Source organism: Callionymus lyra, chromosome 19 (assembly GCF_982586985.1).
Source record: "Callionymus lyra chromosome 19, fCalLyr1.hap1.1, whole genome shotgun sequence".
NCBI classification, from domain to species: Eukaryota; Metazoa; Chordata; class Actinopteri; order Syngnathiformes; family Callionymidae; genus Callionymus; species Callionymus lyra.
The window spans coordinates 116,280-138,882 of NC_141836.1; the positions used below are offsets into that span (position 1 = coordinate 116,280).

At 40.8% G+C, this 22,603-nt stretch overlaps 3 long non-coding RNA genes across 4 annotated transcripts; 2 read left to right on the plus strand and 1 right to left on the minus strand.

Moving 5' to 3' along the window:
* The first annotated feature begins 4,425 nt into the window (after nt 1-4,425).
* On the plus strand, nt 4,426-14,367 carry LOC148058790 (uncharacterized). The gene is made up of 5 exons (XR_015709398.1): nt 4,426-4,501; nt 12,117-12,223; nt 12,346-13,221; nt 14,019-14,114; nt 14,182-14,367. It is a non-coding gene; the product is annotated as an uncharacterized LOC148058790 (long non-coding RNA).
* Nucleotides 11,565-20,757, minus strand: LOC148058791 (uncharacterized). Of its 2 annotated transcripts, XR_015709399.1 has the most exons (4): nt 20,522-20,757; nt 19,965-20,047; nt 11,786-11,911; nt 11,565-11,709 (listed from the first exon to the last, which is right to left on the minus strand). It is a non-coding gene; the product is annotated as an uncharacterized LOC148058791 (long non-coding RNA). The 2 variants fall into 2 exon arrangements; XR_015709400.1 differs by lacking the exons at nt 11,565-11,709; nt 11,786-11,911 and adding an exon at nt 18,472-18,513.
* A 157-nt stretch (nt 20,758-20,914) lies between these two features.
* Nucleotides 20,915-22,467, plus strand: LOC148058792 (uncharacterized). The gene is made up of 3 exons (XR_015709464.1): nt 20,915-21,151; nt 21,941-22,036; nt 22,104-22,467. It is a non-coding gene; the product is annotated as an uncharacterized LOC148058792 (long non-coding RNA).
* The last annotated feature ends 136 nt before the right edge of the window (nt 22,468-22,603 follow it).

Sequence of the window (22,603 nt, forward strand, 5' to 3'; positions counted from 1 at the left end):
ATGTGTGCATGCGCGCATTTGTTTTATGTGTGCATGCGCGCATTTGTTTTATGTGTGCATGCGCGCATTTGTTTTATGTGTGCGTGCGCGCATTTGTTTCATGTGACATGCACACATAAAACACACGCACGCACGCACACATAAAACAAACGCGGACGCACACAAAACACACGCATGCACACACAGACATGCACTGACACACGCACACACACGGTGACATGCACACATAAAACACACACACGCACGCACACGCAGACACACACTGACACATGCGCACACACACCAATGACATGCACACAAACGCATAACTACACATCACAAACAAACCTATAAAACCCGCGTTTGTTTTATGTGTGCGTGCGTGCGTGTGTTTTATGTTTGCATGTCACCGTGTGTGTGTGCGTTTGTCAGTGCATGTCTGTGTATGCATGCGTGTGTTTTATGTGTGCGTGCGCGTTTGTTTTATGTGGGTGTGCGCATTTGTTTAATGTGTGCGTGCGTGTGTTGTGTGCGTGTGCATTTGTTTTATCTGTGCGCGCGCATTTGTTTTGTGTGCTCTTGCGCATTTGTTTTGTGTGCGCGTGCGCATTTCTTTAATATGTGCGTGCGCGCATTTGTTTTATGTGTGCGTGCGCGCATTTGTTTTATGTGACGTGCGCGCATTTGTTTTATGTGTGCATGCGCGCATTTGCTTTATGTGTGCATGCGCGCATTTGTTTTATGTGTGCATGCGCGCATTTGTTTTATGTGTGCGTGCGCGCATTTGTTTCATGTGACATGCACACATAAAACACACGCACGCACGCACACAAAACACACGCATGCACACACAGACATGCACTGACACACGCACACACGGTGACATGCACACATAAAACACACACACGCACGCACACGCAGACACACACTGACACATGCGCACACACACCAATGACATGCACACAAACGCATAACTACACATCACAAACAAACCTATAAAATCCGCGTTTGTTTTATGTGTGCGTGCGTGCGTGTGTTTTATGTTTGCATGTCACCGTGTGTGTGTGCGTTTGTCAGTGCATGTCTGTGTATGCATGCGTGTGTTTTATGTGTGCGTGCGCGTTTGTTTAATGTGGGTGTGCGCATTTGTTTAATGTGTGCGTGCGTGTGTTGTGTGTTGACACGCGCAAGCATTGACGCACATTGACACACGCGCAAGCATTGACGCACATTGACACGCGCGCAAGCATTGACGCACATTGACACTCGCGCGCATATTGACGCACGCACACGCATTGACACGCACGGGCGCATTGACGCACATTGACACGCACGCGCGCATTGACGCACATTGACACGCGCGCAAGCATTGACGCACATTGACACGCGCGCAAGCATATTGACACACGCACACGCATTGACACGCACGCAAGCATTGACGCACATTGACACGCGCGCAAGCATTGACGCACATTGACACACGCGCGCATTGACACACATTGACACGCACATGACAATGGACGTGAGGTTCTGGTCTGCAGCCCACATCTGTGTATCGGATAGTCTGTCAAACATAAAAATGTAAACGGTTAGACTTTTATGATGCAATATACGAGGAACTAACTAAACATATACTGTACACACCTCCATGATGATTGCCTTTCTCAAGTGGCTTTGTATGTGCTGTTGGGTTTTGTCCATCTGTGCTGGTCTGAATTTGGTGACCTCACAAAAAGGGCAGTGAAAGAACAAGCAACACTGACGGCTGTGGAGTGAAGTACATCCTCAAACCTGGCTGATGTTTAACTGATCAGCCATTTATGAGATTAATGAAAGCTTTGACAGAAACTGTTTTCTATATCACAGACTAAGCTACACACACAGGCAAATGAAAACAGCCAGAAATATGTTATGTTCACTGAACACATCATTTATGAACACATTTTTCATGTTGTATAAAACTCAAACATTCTATTGAATGACTGAACAATCTACTTTAATATCCTCGTGTCCAATTAGTTCATATTCAACGTCTGCTATCTCTGGTCTGTTTATCTGGATTCTTGTCACGGGGGCAGCAGCTTCAGCAGAGAGGTCCATACTTTCTTCTCCCCAGTTACATCGTCCAGCTCTTTCTGGAGGACCCCCCTGTGTTTCCAGCCCAGTGGAGGAACATGCTTCTTCAGTGTGTTCTGGGTCTTCCCCGGGTTCTACCATCAGTGGAACATGTTCCACTTCATCGGACTTATTCTCAGATGAATAAATTGATCTAAGACAAGAAAAAAATAAGTCAGTTTAGATTAAAAAAAAAGCTCAAACTAATTGAAATTCTCACGGATGCTCCGTTGAATCCATACATTCATTCATTCCCACTGCCACCTCCTAATAAGAAATAATGATCGTTTCTCTGATGCACAAATACTGCAGTGCTGAAGATATTAAACCAAAATTGACATTCATTTTAATTGTACAAGTGATGACATTTGCAAAATTAATCAACATTACATTTAAACATTAAATCACTTTGATAAATGACTAAAAAACATTCTTACATACCTTCCTTCTTCTCTTGAACTCTTTTCCATCTGGTTAAGGAGAAAAATAATTCAAGGAAATGACTCCAGATAAACACAAATCAATATAATAATGTGATTTTTATGAATGCATTTGTTTTTTACCTCTTTTTCTTTTTTTATACCAATAAACTACAGAACATGTGATCAGTAGAACGATCACAGCAACAATAATTCCAGCCACTTCTCCTGGTGTCAAACCTTCTCGACATACAGAGTCAGAAGAAATAGTTCCTTCTCGTAGATATGTTGAACATCTACAAAGACAAGTGGAGACAGTTTAGAAGAAAACATCTGGAGCAAACATTTGTGAAGCTTCACTCACTGTTTGTGATCCTGACATGACGTGAACGTTCCATTTGAAAATGTTCCTTCACTGCAGGTTCCACACTCAGTGTCTGTGGAGGACGTTCCTGTGAAGAACATTGTGTGTGTCTTATAGTTTCTGCACTCTTGAATTTCACATGTTGGATGTGAAACTCGCCTGCTCTGATGATGAACTGTCCTGGTTCACATGTGGAGTGTTGCTGTGCTGCCACACATGTGTCCACTGAGCCGTCCACACAGAAAAAACCCTCCAGAGGTTCACACTTGGTGTTTGCTGTGAAGGTACAGGATCTGATCTCTCTCACACACACACGTCTATACACATACACACATATACACACATATATATACACACACACGTCTATACACATACACACATATATAAACACACACACGTATATATATACACACACACACACACACACACACACGTCTATACACATACACACATATATATACACACACGTCTATACACACACATATATACACACACACACGTCTATACACATACACACATATATATACACACACACGTCTATACACATACACACACATATATACACACACACGTCTATACACATACACACATATATGTACACACATATAAACACACGTCTATACGCATTGACACACCCGCACGCATTGACGCACATTGACACACACACGTATTGACGCACATTGACGCACATTGACACACACGTATTGACGCACATTGACACGCGCGCACGCATTGACACGCACGGGTCACCCAGTATTATACAGAGCACCCCCCGACGTCGGATTCAAACGACCCGGGTTACATTTGACGCGTCGCCCATCTCTTCGTTGCCTTGGTAACGTGACGTGTCGCTGTTTCATTTGGCTACCGTAATTCTACAACTATGAAGCTCATTTGAAATGTTTAATGTCAACAGTGTGATTCTAATCCTGATTGTGCTTAACGACCTCAAACCACTTTAAGGAGGTACAGAGTGAATATAAATCGGTAAAAATGCTTAATTTTAATTTTTTGGAGCTTGGATTGTTTACGCATCGCGGAAGTCAAGAAGCTCTCGCGGATTAAAACATGCTTAAAAGGTCCTGTAAAAGTGACTATATTGTATATTTTTAGGTGTTTCAACTCCATAATGTTGACATTGTTTTATGAATGAGTAAAATAAAGTCTGTGCTATTTCGCTTGATCCTCTTTATAATCCGGTGCGCTTTTCTATGAAAATAGAAGCTTTCATTGAGATTGCGTTTATGGACATATGTTTTCTTTTTATTTAGCTGCGATTATGAGCGTCTACGTGACGTTTGTCAACATTAATCGCGAGTCTGCAGGGGTGACGTCACACATGCTAATCAACTGATCCTGCAGCGGTGACGTCACACCACAGGAATACAATGAGATATTGTGCTTGTTTGTTTAAAAGCGCCATGAATACAATAGTAGATGCGTGCTTGTATAAAGACCGAGTTAAGTTTAGTTTAAATTTAGCGTCAGCTAAAAAGTTTTCAAATTGCCGCATACGCAACTTCCGGATGATGACGTCACACTTGTTGACAAAGATCGATCGCATTTTATCCTCACGTTTGTGCATAACTTGACGGAATCAGGTGCGCGTCACTCGTCTATTGAGGTAAGATATCATTATTGCTTTAAGACTCAGAAATAATGTTTCATTGCGTGTAATGTAACTTTCTGTGGTGCGTTAACACGAGAGCTAGTTCGCTAAAACTTAGCTTTTTTAATTATAATGTAACTCACACACGTATTTTGTTTGTTATTTTGAAGGACGAAAATATATTTATATTCCAATAAAAAGTTTGCTATATTGGTGGGTCATGGTAGGCGATTTATTTTATTAATATTCAAGATTCTTAGCTACGGCACCTTCAACACATTCAACGCTTGTTAACCATACAACAGCACGAACGTTTAATCGGCGTGTTAAATAACAGATGCGGTGAACTCTGAGCCGCTGAAGCATCTGAACACCAAACGATAACAAAATATAAAGTGCAACTTACTTTCAAAACAAAGTGAAACAGTACAATATAAAATACTATCGAAAATATACACTTGAATAAAGTTATAAAACAATGCTTCAAGTTTCACACAAAAACTTAAATAGCTGCTTCGACACAACATTCATTTACACACAGCAATATAAACAATAATATAAACGTATTGTTTAGGCTCACCTAGGAGTGATAAGCGAGTGTATTCAGTAAAATTGCAGGAGCGTTGGCACACTTTACAGCTTAATGTGGACAAAACTGAAACTCTGGTGATTGCTCCTGATGATAAGATTCCATGGTTGAGTCAGTACTTGGGTGACTTAGGTCAGTCTGTCAAACTGAGCCTGAGAAACCTGGGTGTTGTATTTGATAAAGACATGTCTCTTGTTCAACACTGCAGAAAACTGACCAGAAACTGTTTCCTTCAACTGAGAAAAATCTCTAAACTTAGGAAAATGTTGTCACAACATGATCTGGAGCTTGTAATCCATGCGTTTGTTTCTTCTCGTCTGGACTATTGTAACGGTTTGTTTTCATGTCTTAACAAGAAGGAGCTGTCTCGTCTGCAGTTGATTCAGAACTCTGCAGCGAGAATTCTGACCCGCTCAAGTAGGAGAACTCACATTTCTCCGATCCTTAAAACTCTTCACTGGCTTCCAGTTTCTTTCAGGATCAACTTTAAAATTCTGGTTCTTACTTTCAGAGCTATTCATGGTCAGGCTCCTCCTTACATCACTGATCTGATCCAGCCTTACACCCCAGCTCGGTCTCTGAGGTCTGTGGATCAGAATCTACTGATGGTTCCACGCACACGGCTCAGGACCAGAGGAGAGAAATCTTTTCAGGCTGTTGCTCCTAAGCTTTGGAACAATCTTCCTCTCTCTTTGCGCTTGATGGAGTCTACTGACTCCTTTAAGAAACATCTTAAGACGTTTCTATTTGTTCAGGCTTTTCCTTGAATTTCTCGAACTTGTTGTTCTCGGTGTTGTCTTGATCTTTGAAGTATGTACTGTTTTGAGTATTGTTTTTGATTGTTAAAGCGCTTTGTGACCCTGGTCTCGAAAAGCGCTATATAAATAAATATTACTTACTTACTTACTTACTTACACGTGTCTCAGTCTCTGAGCCGCTGAAGCATCTGAACACCACGCGTCTCATCCGTGGAACGCAGGTAAAAAACAATGGCCGTCTTAAAGCGACAGTGTCTTGATGCGATACATGCATTGAAAAGTAATAAAACATAAAACACGAAAATAACAACTGGGTTTAATTATATACTTCCAGTGAAAATAATTGAAACATAAAACGACAAATAAACGGCTGGGTTACATTACTAAAAACTAAAGCCTGACAGAGGGGGAGTGGCGCGGGAATGAACTACCGTACTTACTGGCGCGCGCATGTACAGACAGCATATACATCTGTTGTTTTGAGCGAGCACCATAAACCGAATATACACAATAATCCATAGTGGTATTGGTTACAAGTGTCTACACGTGGTGTTCACTGCGCAGGTTAACTGTACCGCATTACAAGTAATAGAATGTAACTTAATGTTGGTGAACCACATAGCAATTCATCTACATTAGAAGTCTAAAAAGCGAATGGTAGTACAGTCACGGTGAATACAATTGTATAAATCGTTTAATTCATTTAAATATAAGTCAGCAGATGGAGAGACTTACCACAGTCTTTACCAATGGAAACATGGCGGTGGTCCATGAGGTCCAATTACTCTAGAAACTTCTGGATCATTTGAAATGGGCGGAGCATATTAAGATATTAACACTGAATATTGTTAAATTGACCCTTGACAGTGTTCATTCACTTTTTACACTGAATAAATAACACCTGGGTTTTAACTCTGGATATTGACAACAGCACTGCAGGGGGAGGAGCCACGTTTTACACCTGTTGTTGTTGTGTTACATCTGGAAGAGTTAAACCAGTCTATGAAATAGTTAAAATACATTAACACTTCCTTTTTGACACTTGGAAATTTACTGTGCACGAACGCACACATTAAACAAATGCGCACACCCACATAAAACAAACGCGCACGCACACATAAAACACACGCATGCGTACACGGACATGCACTGACAAACGCACACACACACGGTGACATGCACACATAAAACACACGCACGCACGCACACATAAAACAAACGCGGACGCACACATCAAAGAAACGCGCACGCACACCTAAAACACACGCATGCACACACAGACATGCACTGACACACGCCCACACACACGGTGACATGCACACATAAACACACGCACACATAAAACAAACGCGGACGCACACAAAACAGACGCGCACGCACACATTAAACACACGCATGCACACACAGACATGCACTGACACACGCACACACACACGGTGACATGCACACATAAAACACACACACGCACGCACACGCAGACACACACTGACACATGCGCACACACACCAGTGACATGCACACAAACGCATAACTACACATCACAAACAAACCTATATATATTTTTTTTAATCTGCGCTGTTGTGAAAGTGTGTTTCCCCTCTGGGGATGAATAAAGCTTTTCTATTCTATTCTATTCTAAAAAAAATCCGCGTTTGTTTTATGTGTTCGTGCGTGCGTGTGTTTTATGTTTGCATGTCACCGTGTGTGTGTGCGTTTGTCAGTGCATGTCTATGTATGCATGCGTGTGTTTTATGTGTGCGTGCGCGTTTGTTTTGTGTGCGTCCGCGTTTGTTTTATGTGTGCATGTCACCGTGTGTGTGTGCGTGTGTCAGTGCATGTCTGTGTGTGCATCCGTGTGTTTTGTGTGCGCGCGCGCGCATTTGTTTTATGTGTGCATGCGCGCATTTGTTTTATGTGTGCATGCGCGCATTTGTTTTATGTGTGCGTGCGCGCATTTGTTTCATGTGACATGCACACATAAAACACACGCACGCACGCACACATAAAACAAACGCGGACGCACACAAAACACACGCATGCACACGGTGACATGCACACATAAAACACACACACGCATGCACACACAGACATGCACTGACACACGCACACACACGGTGACATGCACACATAAAACACACACACGCATGCACACACAGACATGCACTGACACACGCACACACACGGTGACATGCACACATAAAACACACACACGCACGCACACGCAGACACACACTGACACATGCGCACACACACCAATGACATGCACACAAACGCATAACTACAGATCACAAACAAACCTATAAAATCCGCGTTTGTTTTATGTGTGCGTGCGTGCGTGTGTTTTATGTTTGCATGTCACCGTGTGTGTGTGCGTTTGTCAGTGCATGTCTGTGTATGCATGCGTGTGTTTTATGTGTGCGTGCGCGTTTGTTTAATGTGGGTGTGCGCATTTGTTTAATGTGTGCGTGCGTGTGTTGTGTGCGTGTGCATTTGTTTTATCTGTGCGCGCGCATTTGTTTTGTGTGCTCTTGCGCATTTGTTTTGTGTGCGCGTGCGCATTTGTTTTATGTGTGCGTGCGCGCATTTGTTTTATGTGACGTGCGCGCATTTGTTTTATGTGTGCATGCGCGCATTTGTTTTATGTGTGCATGCGCGCATTTGCTTTATGTGTGCATGCGCGCATTTGTTTTATGTGTGCATGCGCGCATTTGTTTTATGTGTGCATGCGCGCATTTGTTTTATATGTGCGTGCGCGCATTTGTTTCATGTGACATGCACACATAAAACACACGCACGCACGCACACATAAAACAAACGCGGACGCACACAAAACACACGCATGCACACACAGACATGCACTGACACACGCACACACACGGTGACATGCACACATAAAACACACACACGCACGCACACGCAGACACACACTGACACATGCGCACACACACCAATGACATGCACACAAACGCATAACTACACATCACAAACAAACCTATAAAACCCGCGTTTGTTTTATGTGTGCGTGCGTGCGTGTGTTTTATGTTTGCATGTCACCGTGTGTGTGTGCGTTTGTCAGTGCATGTCTGTGTATGCATGCGTGTGTTTTATGTGTGCGTGCGCGTTTGTTTTATGTGGGTGTGCGCATTTGTTTAATGTGTGCGTGCGTGTGTTGTGTGCGTGTGCATTTGTTTTATCTGTGCGCGCGCATTTGTTTTGTGTGCTCTTCCGCATTTGTTTTGTGTGCGCGTGCGCATTTCTTTAATATATGCGTGCGCGCATTTGTTTTATGTGTGCGTGCGCGCATTTGTTTTATGTGACGTGCGCGCATTTGTTTTATGTGTGCATGCGCGCATTTGCTTTATGTGTGCATGCGCGCATTTGTTTTATGTGTGCATGCGCGCATTTGTTTTATGTGTGCGTGCGCGCATTTGTTTCATGTGACATGCACACATAAAACACACGCACGCACGCACACATAAAACAAACGCGGACGCACACAAAACACACGCATGCACACACAGACATGCACTGACACACGCACACACACGGTGACATGCACACATAAAACACACACACGCACGCACACGCAGACACACACTGACACATGCGCACACACACCAATGACATGCACACAAACGCATAACTACACATCACAAACAAACCTATAAAATCCGCGTTTGTTTTATGTGTGCGTGCGTGCGTGTGTTTTATGTTTGCATGTCACCGTGTGTGTGTGCGTTTGTCAGTGCATGTCTGTGTATGCATGCGTGTGTTTTATGTGTGCGTGCGCGTTTGTTTAATGTGGGTGTGCGCATTTGTTTAATGTGTGCGTGCGTGTGTTGTGTGTTGACACGCGCAAGCATTGACGCACATTGACACACGCGCAAGCATTGACGCACATTGACACGCGCGCAAGCATTGACGCACATTGACACTCGCGCGCATATTGACGCACGCACACGCATTGACACGCACGGGCGCATTGACGCACATTGACACGCACGCGCGCATTGACGCACATTGACACGCGCGCAAGCATTGACGCACATTGACACGCGCGCAAGCATATTGACACACGCACACGCATTGACACGCACGCAAGCATTGACGCACATTGACACGCGCGCAAGCATTGACGCACATTGACACACGCGCGCATTGACACACATTGACACGCACATGACAATGGACGTGAGGTTCTGGTCTGCAGCCCACATCTGTGTATCGGATAGTCTGTCAAACATAAAAATGTAAACGGTTAGACTTTTATGATGCAATATACGAGGAACTAACTAAACATATACTGTACACACCTCCATGATGATTGCCTTTCTCAAGTGGCTTTGTATGTGCTGTTGGGTTTTGTCCATCTGTGCTGGTCTGAATTTGGTGACCTCACAAAAAGGGCAGTGAAAGAACAAGCAACACTGACGGCTGTGGAGTGAAGTACATCCTCAAACCTGGCTGATGTTTAACTGATCAGCCATTTATGAGATTAATGAAAGCTTTGACAGAAACTGTTTTCTATATCACAGACTAAGCTACACACACAGGCAAATGAAAACAGCCAGAAATATGTTATGTTCACTGAACACATCATTTATGAACACATTTTTCATGTTGTATAAAACTCAAACATTCTATTGAATGACTGAACAATCTACTTTAATATCCTCGTGTCCAATTAGTTCATATTCAACGTCTGCTATCTCTGGTCTGTTTATCTGGATTCTTGTCACGGGGGCAGCAGCTTCAGCAGAGAGGTCCATACTTTCTTCTCCCCAGTTACATCGTCCAGCTCTTTCTGGAGGACCCCCCTGTGTTTCCAGCCCAGTGGAGGAACATGCTTCTTCAGTGTGTTCTGGGTCTTCCCTGGGTTCTACCATCAGTGGAACATGTTCCACTTCATCGGACTTATTCTCAGATGAATAAATTGATCTAAGACAAGAAAAAAATAAGTCAGTTTAGATTAAAAAAAAAGCTCAAACTAATTGAAATTCTCACGGATGCTCCGTTGAATCCATACATTCATTCATTCCCACTGCCACCTCCTAATAAGAAATAATGATCGTTTCTCTGATGCACAAATACTGCAGTGCTGAAGATATTAAACCAAAATTGACATTCATTTTAATTGTACAAGTGATGACATTTGCAAAATTAATCAACATTACATTTAAACATTAAATCACTTTGATAAATGACTAAAAAACATTCTTACATACCTTCCTTCTTCTCTTGAACTCTTTTCCATCTGGTTAAGGAGAAAAATAATTCAAGGAAATGACTCCAGATAAACACAAATCAATATAATAATGTGATTTTTATGAATGCATTTGTTTTTTACCTCTTTTTCTTTTTTTATACCAATAAACTACAGAACATGTGATCAGTAGAACGATCACAGCAACAATAATTCCAGCCACTTCTCCTGGTGTCAAACCTTCTCGACATACAGAGTCAGAAGAAATAGTTCCTTCTCGTAGATATGTTGAACATCTACAAAGACAAGTGGAGACAGTTTAGAAGAAAACATCTGGAGCAAACATTTGTGAAGCTTCACTCACTGTTTGTGATCCTGACATGACGTGAACGTTCCATTTGAAAATGTTCCTTCACTGCAGGTTCCACACTCAGTGTCTGTGGAGGACGTTCCTGTGAAGAACATTGTGTGTGTCTTATAGTTTCTGCACTCTTGCATTTCACATGTTGGATGTGAAACTCGCCTGCTCTGATGATGAACTGTCCTGGTTCACATGTGGAGTGTTGCTGTGCTGCCACACATGTGTCCACTGAGCCGTCCACACAGAAAAAACCCTCCAGAGGTTCACACTTGGTGTTTGCTGTGAAGGTACAGGATCTGATCTCTCTCAGTCCTGTTGGTCAATAACAAATTCTACATCACATCTACATACTGACCAACTCATCATTCTAGTGAAGAACAAACTTTACCTTCAGTACAGACGAGACACTTGAAACCATGTTTCTCTCGGTTCAATTTGTCCATGTAAGTTCCATCATCACAGACAGTGCAGGACGGAGATGGAAATTCTGTGCAATGAACATTGACTCTGAATCCTGTGAGAGAAATAAATAAATGACACATTTGAGTGACGTTTTACATCAAGACTCCTGACAGTTACTCTTATAAGAAAAAAGGTCAACATTTAAAATAGGCAGAATACATTTGATAGAATCAACATACAAGTGTCATGCTTATGTTCTTTTGTTTTATTTTGAAGGTGGTTTTCCGTTTTCATGTGTCCTGTGTTTTGAGTGACAGACGCTGGCAGGTGCGCGGCTGGGGATGATGGAGTGGCGGGTTCTTCCCATTGATAAGGAGCGTCTCTACCCGGAAGAACTCGCCAGAGTATTGCGTTTCCAGACCAGGTTGGCTGTCCTTTCGATCTCGCTCCTCGCCTTTGAATCACAACTGGATAATCCTTTGGATACTCCTGACGTTGTCAGCACTTTTATTTACTCAAGTGAGTCCTTTTGTCTTTTTGTTTTAGTTGCTGTTGGGACCCCGATCTCCAGAAGTGCCCTGCCTTCGCCCCGAGTGCCTGTTTTGTTTTTTTGTTCCTATTACGGACCGCTCTGGATCTATATAAGACTTTTTTTTCTGAATTTTTCCTCCGTGGATTATTTAGAAGATAGCTGGGAAGGGCGACAGGTCTTGATACCTTCACTTAAACTTAGCGTTACATTTACCGATGTCAATAAAATGAAAAGAGACTTTAATAAACCACAACATGTACCTGTGCTCCTTCCAGCTGGACACTCAACATCCTTATCCTTCAACAGTGGACACTGTGACGTCACTCCTTCAACATCCTTATCCTTGAGAGAAAAGATCATTTAATATCAGATGATTTTTGAGAATCTATCAGTGATAGTTTCGTAGATTCTTCCGCGTCTGACCGTTATAAACCTCCTTGTAGGTGGACAACGCATGCGCAAATGCGTCGTTGATTTCCAACCTCGTGTACTGTACTGACACTAATAGAATGTTTTTCCATCATATTTGTCCATCATGATGAGTGCCATGGATCATACATGAACACACATGTTTAATGATAAATATTTGTTACCAGAGAACAATTGTTTCAACTGTAATGAAGCATACATGTTTGATATTTACCAATTAGTGTTAAATATTAGCTATATTGATGTTTGAGATAAAATGGGGACCCTTGAAATAAAAAGAAAGACCCACACTGTTAAGTCTTTCTGTAGGTTTGTTTATTGGACATAATAAATCGTTTTAGCAACACTAGAGGGCAGCAGAGAGTACAAGTTGCTTTGCGTGCAGGTGGAGAGACAGGACGAGCTAATGAGATCACCTGTGCAGGTGAAGCTTCTGTCTACAGAGCATGACTACAGCCAAGGTAATGTTAAACTCTTCTGTTAAATTGTTCTCATTTGGAGAGAATATCTAAGGATTATGGACATAAACTTGCAGTGTGACTGCAGTTCACACTTTTAATGATGTCGTCATTAAGTAGAAAAATGATTAATGACATACATGACCTTAATAATTAAGTCAGATCTACTGTATGTCCATGTGTTGTAAATCTAAAACGTACCGAGAAAGTAGAATTCTAGTGTTTCTGATCCATCATGCAGGGAATAGCAGGTTTGATATAAATGTACATGAATTGATTCATTAAAGATATTATTACATTTGTCTCTTTTAACATTAAGACTTCATCACAAAGTATCATTTCTGGAGATGATTTGACTTCAATGTTGACAACAGTTTATACTGAGTGGATCTAGTATAACACTGACAGACCCGGCTGCAGAAAAACATTTAAGGGGGGGCATTACATTTTTTCAGGGGGGCAAACTTTTCAACCTAAAAACGTATTGGCTTCAGGCTGAACAATGGCTCTGGGACGACTCGCACAGTACAGAGAAATAATTCTCCCATTACTAAAAAGTGATGCTTGATCCCAAAATCTAAACAAAAACAACTAACAAGAAAGTTTAGTGCTGTGTCCATGTATTAAACTAAAGCACCACAGCTTCACTTCTACTAAAACATAAGCACTGAAGTCAACCTGAACACTGGATTGAACATCAAATAAGTTTTCATCTCATTGAACAAAATCATGGTAGGTGTGATGTGTGATCTGTTTGATACTTGATGAAGCCCAGTTGCTGAAAAATATGTTTTTTAAAGGTCACCAAATGACCAACATGACAATACAGGATCATGCAGGACCAGATGACCGGCGCTGCCATGGCGATGCCCCCCGACCCCAACAAAGCTTTCAAGGTGAGATCGTGGGCAGTTTGATGATTGGATGGTGTCACGTGACCTCTGCTCTCCCGTGTTGCGTCAGAGCGAGTGGGAGGCTCTGGAGATCGTGGAACACAAGTGGGCGCTGGAGAACGTGGAGGACGAGCTGATGTCCAAAGACCTGCAGTTCGGAGCCTTTTTCAGCCAAGACATGAAAGCCACCGTCTTCTGAGATCAACTCAAGAACCTCCAGAGAACGACCTTCGACGCCGCCGTCGTGCCTTATGAACGTCTAGATGTGAAAATGTGTGTATTTTAAAAAAAAAAGGGTCAAATCAGTTTTAAACCCTCGAAACATCCGTGATTGTGTGGAAATGATGTCGATGTGACACTGGTTTGATCAAGAATGTGTTTTCAATCATCACTTCATATTTTTCCCTTACTTTTAGTCATGAAAATGTGCAAATAAAAGTGGTTATAATAAAAGAATGCAGTGATTTTGTCAGTTACAATGAGAGAAAAATAAATGAATGAATTTGTCTAATTCAAAATTGAATTTGATTGGATGAATGTTGGTAGTTCAGTGGGCGGAGCCTACGAGTTGTCTAAATATATATAATAAAGACAACATTTCTAACTGCAATAAAAAAGAACGTAAAATAATTTTATTAAAACTTTTTTTATATATTTGGGTATAGTTCAACATAAATTTGACATTTCTATATATAATAAAATATATTATATACATTTCGTACTCAAAGTACTGTTAGCAGTGTGAGATATAATGAACATGTAGAATCATTCATGTCATGATTTTTTATCTCAATGTTTTTGTTGTATTTAATTGAACAGGTTTGTTTGAAATAAAAGGAGGAATATCACAGTGCAAATGTATCCATGACTGAACTATTTTCAATAAACGTACTTGGGGGAAAAAAAAAGAAAGTTTCTTGTTCCTTCATCACCGACGACTGCATCAGCTGGTTCAGCGTCTGCAGTAACTTCTGCAGCACGTTATACATTATTCATGTTTGCGTTTATTTGTGGAATTAAGAAGATAAATGTGACTCACTGAGACCACAAAGTACAAACAGTTTAGTAAATATTTCAGGATTTAATAACTGACCACTTTTATATTCACCTTTGTTTCAATGAACACTAGAGGACATGAGAGCGTCTTCTTTTCGATGCGTCAATTCAATGCTGAAAATTTGACTTCACTTCAACTTCAGTGTCATATGAGTCTTATAACTTAGTTTCTGTGGCAACAGCTCAGCCTTCGTGGTCCAGTGGTTACAGTGATTGATCTTTTTTAAGATCCGTGACCTCTTATGACCTGGGTTCAAGTCCACTTATTTCCTTCACCTTCATAGTTGACTTGTTATCTAGGACCTGAGTGAGTGTTCTCTTGTGATCCTGCAGGGGGCGGCACAAGCTGATCAAGTTGTATTATTTCAAGAATTCATCTTCATGTTAATGAAACTTTTGTTGACTTCTCTGTCTTCTATTATTATCACCATCATCTTCTTCCACAATTTATAGCTCAGTGACTAAGTTGCCTGCATTTTTGGATTTTGCAGGTTGCTGGTTCAATTCCCAGATATGTCCTCAACACTTTGAATCACTTTAGTCTACTCTTTGTAATGAGTTCAACTACCAATTTGGCATCTTTGACTTCCTGTTCACTTCACTTTAACTTCCCATTTATTTCACTTTTTCACTTCAACTTCAGTGTCACCTGGTCTTATAAGTTAGCTTCTGTGGCAACAACTCAGCCTTCGTGGTCGAGTGGTAACACTTCTTGTCCTTTTTTTAAGATCCACGACCTCTTATGACTTGGGTTCAAATCCACTTATTTCCTTCACCTTCATGGTCGACCTGTTATCGAAGACCTGACAGGCTGTTCTCTTGTGATCCTGCAGGGGGCGACACAACCTGAACAAGTTTAATTATTTAATATTTCAATGATTGGTCTTCATTTTGATGACATTTCGTTGACTTCTCTGTCTTCTATTATTATTACCAATGGTTCTATCAAGAACTTCTAGCTCAGTGAGTTAGTTTGCTGCAATTTTCAGTTCTGCAGGTTGTTGGTTCAAACCCCACTGACAATTTTAACTACACAAGTCTACATTTAAAGTGTAAAAGTGTTAATTCAGCAGTCATCATAGTATCTGCTCTGGTTGAGTGGTAAGAGCAGTTGTCATTGCTTCATTGTGAAGACCATGTGGTTGTGAGTTCAAATCCCACCAACCTTCCTTCTCATTTTTATCACTTCTGTCCAAACATTCAATATAAATATGTCCTAATCAAATGATTATTTGTGGACAGCCGTGGTTCGGTGGTCAGAGCAAAAGTCCCTGCTCAAGTGTGAAGTTGAAGGTTGTGAGTTCAAATCCCACCAACCTTCCTTCTCATTTTTATCACTTCTGTCCAAACATTCAATATAAATATATCCTAATCAAATGATCATTTGTGGACAGCCGTGGTTCGGTGGTCAGAGCAAAAGTCCCTGCTCAAGTGTGAAGTCGAAGGTTGCGGGTTCAAAGCCCACTGTTCCACAAATCAGAGCGGAAACCCAAACATATGAACACTGATGTGTTTAAAGTGAGCTAAGCTGCGGCGTGACATTTGAGACATAAACGGAAGATGGTGGTCAAAAGAAAGATGGTGGACAAGGATGAAAAATGGTGGACAAGGACAAAAGAAAGATGGTGGACAAGGATAAAAGAAAGATGGTGGACAAGGATAAAAGAAAGATGGTTGACAAGGATCAAAATTGAGAAGTGATTGACAGTCATGTGCAAGAAGCAAAATAAAAGATTTTTATTTTATGAAAAATTGATATTTTTCTTTTTTTCTCCAATTTCCATCCACCTTAATCAGCCCCACTCACCCTTGTACCAAGTCACTCCATCTTTTGTCCACTCTAGGACTTCATGCAAATGTCTGAACACATCATATGTTTGGGTTTCCACTCTGATTTGTGGAACAGTGGGATTTGAACTCACAACCTTGGGGACTTCACACATGAGCAGGGACTTTTGCTCTATCCACTCAACCACCACTGTCCACAATTGATCATTTGATTAGGATATATTTATGTGGATAATTTCAACAGAAGTGATAAAACCAAATGAGAGATTGGTGGGATTTGATCCCACAACCTGAGGGAGTTGACACATGTGCAGGGACTTTTGGTTTAACCACTCAACCACCACTGTCCACAAATAATCATTTGATTAGGATATATTTATGTGGATAATTTCAACAGAAGTGATAAAACCAAATGACAGATTGGTGGGATTTGATCCCACAACCTCAGGGAGTTGACACATGTGAAGTGACTTTTGGTTTAACCACTCAACCACCACTGTCCACAAACAATGAATTGATTAGGATATATTTATGTTTAGCATTTGGACAGAAGTGATAAAATCAAATAACACATTGATGGGATTTGATCCCACAACCTGAGGGAGTTGACACATGTGAAGTGACTTTTGGTTTAACCACTCAACCACCACTGTCCACAAACAATGAATTGATTAGGATATATTTATGTTTAGCATTTGGACAGAAGTGATAAAATCAAATAACACATTGATGGGATTTGATCCCACAACCTGAGGGAGTTGACACATGTGAAGTGACTTTTGGTTTAACCACACAACCACCACTGTCCACAAATGATCATTTGATTAGGATATATTTATGTCCAACATTTGGACAGAAGTGATAAAATCAGAGATGTAGTCAGTGGGACTTGAACCCACAACCTACCAGATGGACTACCAGATTCTATCCCAGTGAGCTAATTCACCACACTTACAAATGTCTTAAAGCCCATTTATCTTTCTTAACGTCTCAATTGTCAATGACAATTTCAGTAAAATGTGGGAGTTGAACCTACAGCTGTTCTTCATCTCAACTCTGCAATACAGGTATTGATCCCAATGAGCTATTCAGCCACATATGAGAGTTTTCCATTCTAATATTTATCCAACTAACATAAACAGTGATGAGTATTAAAATGCAAGAGCTGGGATTTGAACCAATGACTCTGCAAGTGTTGAGCTGAGACTCCACCATTAGACCACAGGAGGACATGAGTTTGACAAGAGTTTTGCTCTTAATGAAGAGTAAAGACAAGGATTACTCTGAAAAAGAATCCCAACCATTAGTCGACATGAGGGTGAGTAGAAAAGGTGGGAAGAGTTCACACAGTTGGCTGTTACCTCAATTCAAATAGGAACGATACAGGGATGCTTATTGACAATAAGGTCATATCAAATGACTTTTAAACACATTTTAAAAAGACTTTATAGATAAAGGACAATACATATGAATTAAAACAACTGTAGACAGTGGAGAATTTTAACCTTTTAAAAGGACGGAGATGGAAATTCTGTGCAATGAACATTGACTCTGAATCCTGTGAGAGAAATAAATAAATGACACATTTGAGTGACGTTTTACATCAAGACTCCTGACAGTTACTCTTATAAGAAAAAAGGTCAACATTTAAAATAGGCAGAATAAATGTGGTAGAATCAACATACAAGTGTCATGCTTATGTTCTTTTGTTTTATTTTGAAGGTGGTTTTCCGTTTTCATGTGTCCTGTGTTTTGAGTGACAGACGCTGGCAGGTGCGCGGCTGGGGATGATGGAGTGGCGGGTTCTTCCCATTGATAAGGAGCGTCTCTACCCGGAAGAACTCGCCAGAGTATTGCGTTTCCAGACCAGGTTGGCTGTCCTTTCGATCTCGCTCCTCGCCTTTGAATCACAACTGGATAATCCTTTGGATACTCCTGACGTTGTCAGCACTTTTATTTACTCAAGTGAGTCCTTTTGTCTTTTTGTTTTAGTTGCTGTTGGGACCCCGATCTCCAGAAGTGCCCTGCCTTCGCCCCGAGTGCCTGTTGTGTTTTTTTGTTCCTATTACGGACCGCTCTGGATTTATTTAAGACTTTTTTTTCTGAATTTTTCCTCCGTGGATGTTTTGACTTCCGCATCTGGGTCTCCTGCCCTGATCGGTTCGTGACAATAAGAGTTCTGCCACTTTGATGTAGCTTGATATTCTGTACAATCAACTCTTACTTTGTGACCTGTTAGACAAAATAATAAATCACTAGTTTGACTAAGACTTCTGCCTGTTACCTAAAGTAGCAAAAACATTGTCAAAAGTGTTATAGTTGTCATAGTGTCATTGTTGTATGTCTGAACCTCAAACAAAGTCAAGGACCAAGACTGGATCTTACCTGGAAAACACTCTGGACAACATTCTTCTCCTTCATCTGTCCTCAACACATATTCATACCAGTGACAGGTGAGTGTGTTTACCTCCATTATAGTGGAGAGCAACTGTATAAACCAAACAATTATGAACCATCTTCATCAGTCTCACCATATTTAGAAAGTGAGAGTAGATGAGCACAATTTCATTTCAAGACGTCATATCTGGCAGATTCGTCTTTTTATCTGTGTTACTGTGAAGTTTTTTTTATACTTTATTAATGCTTGATGATATTGTCCGTAGGTTTTGCCCGTAGATCAACCATAGGTTTGAATTCCACCTTCTGTGACAAGGCCGTCAGACTTCCTTCGAGAGCTGGTCTACAGTGATCAGGACTTACCAAAGAGGGGTTCACTGAATAAACTTAAAAGAGAACCCATTTAAAATATGCAACAAAACAGTTAAAAAAACACAATCCATGTAAATATGTTGAAACATTGTTAGGGCAGTGACCACTTGTGATGGGACAATATGATACAATGTTGACACTGAGAAAAAAATGTCTTCTACTAAACATGCAAAGAATCAAACTTTGAAACAACTGCAGCAGCAACACGTATTGTTAACAAGTAGATAGTTGTTATCTCACCAGCATCAGCATCACCACTGTTCTCCACATCATCTTAAAACATTCCAGTCAGGTCCCAGGAGGAGAGATCCACCATCTACAATCTGAGGAAACAAAGGAGACAGTTTGATTGCAGAGCTACGACTGTATTCGCTTTTAGTTGAAAAATAATGTGAGGAGTCTGTATGTTTTTAGAATTCTTCACACTGATAAACTATATTTGCATTGATTCACGTTCTGTTAATAATCTTGGTATGGTATAAAATGGTGTTGTATTTGTGATTTGGCCTAGAAGATTTAACTTGCAAACATGGGGTTCTTCTCCCCGCTTAACGTTTGAAGCGCTTCTATACACAGTATTACGGTAGTGACACGCCCGTTTTTGCTGTAGAGTTCAAATCTATCATTACTACAGTAAAACCAACGGAGATAAATGAAGCATAAATCTAGTTTATATCTTATTTATTTAGAAGATAGCTGGGAAGGGCCACAGGTCTTGATACCTTCACTTAAACTTAGCGTTACATTTACCGATGTCAATAAAATGAAAAGAGACTTTAATAAACCACAACATGTACCTGTGCTCCTTCCAGCTGGACACTCAACATCCTTATCCTTCAACAGTGGACACTGTGACGTCACTCCTTCAACATCCTTATCCTTGAGAGAAAAGATCATTTAATATCAGATGATTTTTGAGAATCTATCAGTGATAGTTTCGTAGATTCTTCCGCGTCTGACCGTTATAAACCTCCTTGTAGGTGGACAACGCATGCGCAAATGCGTGGTTGATTTCCAACCTCGTGTACTGTACTGACACTAATAGAATGTTTTTCCATCATATTTTTCCATCATGATGAGTGCCATGGATCATACATGAACACACATGTTTAATGATAAATATTTGTTACCAGAGAACAATTGTTTCAACTGTAATGAAGCATACATGTTTGATATTTACCAATTAGTGTTAAATATTAGCTATATTGATGTTTGAGATAAAATGGGGACCCTTGAAATAAAAAGAAAGACCCACACTGTTAAGTCTTTCTGTAGGTTTGTTTATTGGACATAATAAATCGTTTTAGCAACACTAGAGGGCAGCAGAGAGTACAAGTTGCTTTGCGTGCAGGTGGAGAGACAGGACGAGCTAATGAGATCACCTGTGCAGGTGAAGCTTCTGTCTACAGAGCATGACTACAGCCAAGGTAATGTTAAACTCTTCTGTTAAATTGTTCTCATTTGGAGAGAATATCTAAGGATTATGGACATAAACTTGCAGTGTGACTGCAGTTCACACTTTTAATGATGTCGTCATTAAGTAGAAAAATGATTAATGACATACATGACCTTAATAATTAAGTCAGATCTACTGTATGTCCATGTGTTGTAAATCTAAAACGTACCGAGAAAGTAGAATTCTAGTGTTTCTGATCCCATCATGCAGGGAATAGCAGGTTTGATATAAATGTACATGAATTGATTCATTAAAGATATTATTACATTTGTCTCTTTTAACATTAAGACTTCATCACAAAGTATCATTTCTGGAGATGATTTGACTTCAATGTTGACAACAGTTTATACTGAGTGGATCTAGTATAACACTGACAGACCCGGCTGCAGAAAAACATTTAAGGGGGGGCATTACATTTTTTCAGGGGGGCAAACTTTTCAACCTAAAAACGTATTGGCTTCAGGCTGAACAATGGCTCTGGGACGACTCGCACAGTGCAGAGAAATAATTCTCCCATTACTAAAAAGTGACGGTTGATCCCAAAATCTAAAAAAACAACTAACAAGAAAGTTTAGTGCTGTGTCCATGTATTAAACTAAAGCACCACAGCTTCACTTCTACTAAAACATAAGCACTGAAGTCAACCTGAACACTGGATTGAACATCAAATAAGTTTTCATCTCATTGAACAAAATCATGGTAGGTGTGATCTGTTTGATACTTGATGAAGCCCAGTTGCTGAAAAATATGTTTTTTAAAGGTCACCAAATGACCAACATGACAATACAGGATCATGCAGGACCAGATGACCGGCGCTGCCATGGCGATGCCCCCCGACCCCAACAAAGCTTTCAAGGTGAGATCGTGGGCAGTTTGATGATTGGATGGTGTCACGTGACCTCTGCTCTCCCGTGTTGCGTCAGAGCGAGTGGGAGGCTCTGGAGATCGTGGAACACAAGTGGGCGCTGGAGAACGTGGAGGACGAGCTGATGTCCAAAGACCTGCAGTTCGGAGCCTTTTTCAGCCAAGACATGAAAGCCACCGTCTTCTGAGATCAACTCAAGAACCTCCAGAGAACGACCTTCGACGCCGCCGTCGTGCCTTATGAACGTCTAGATGTGAAAGTGTGTGTATTTAAAAAAAAAAAGGGTCAAATCAGTTTTAAACCCTCGAAACATCCGTGATTGTGTGGAAATGATGTCGATGTGACACTGGTTTGATCAAGAATGTGTTTTCAATCATCACTTCATATTTTTCCCTTACTTTTAGTCATGAAAATGTGCAAATAAAAGTGGTTATAATAAAAGAATGCAGTGATTTTGTCAGTTACAATGAGAGAAAAATAAATGAATGAATTTGTCTAATTCAAAATTGAATTTGATTGGATGAATGTTGGTAGTTCAGTGGGCGGAGCCTACGAGTT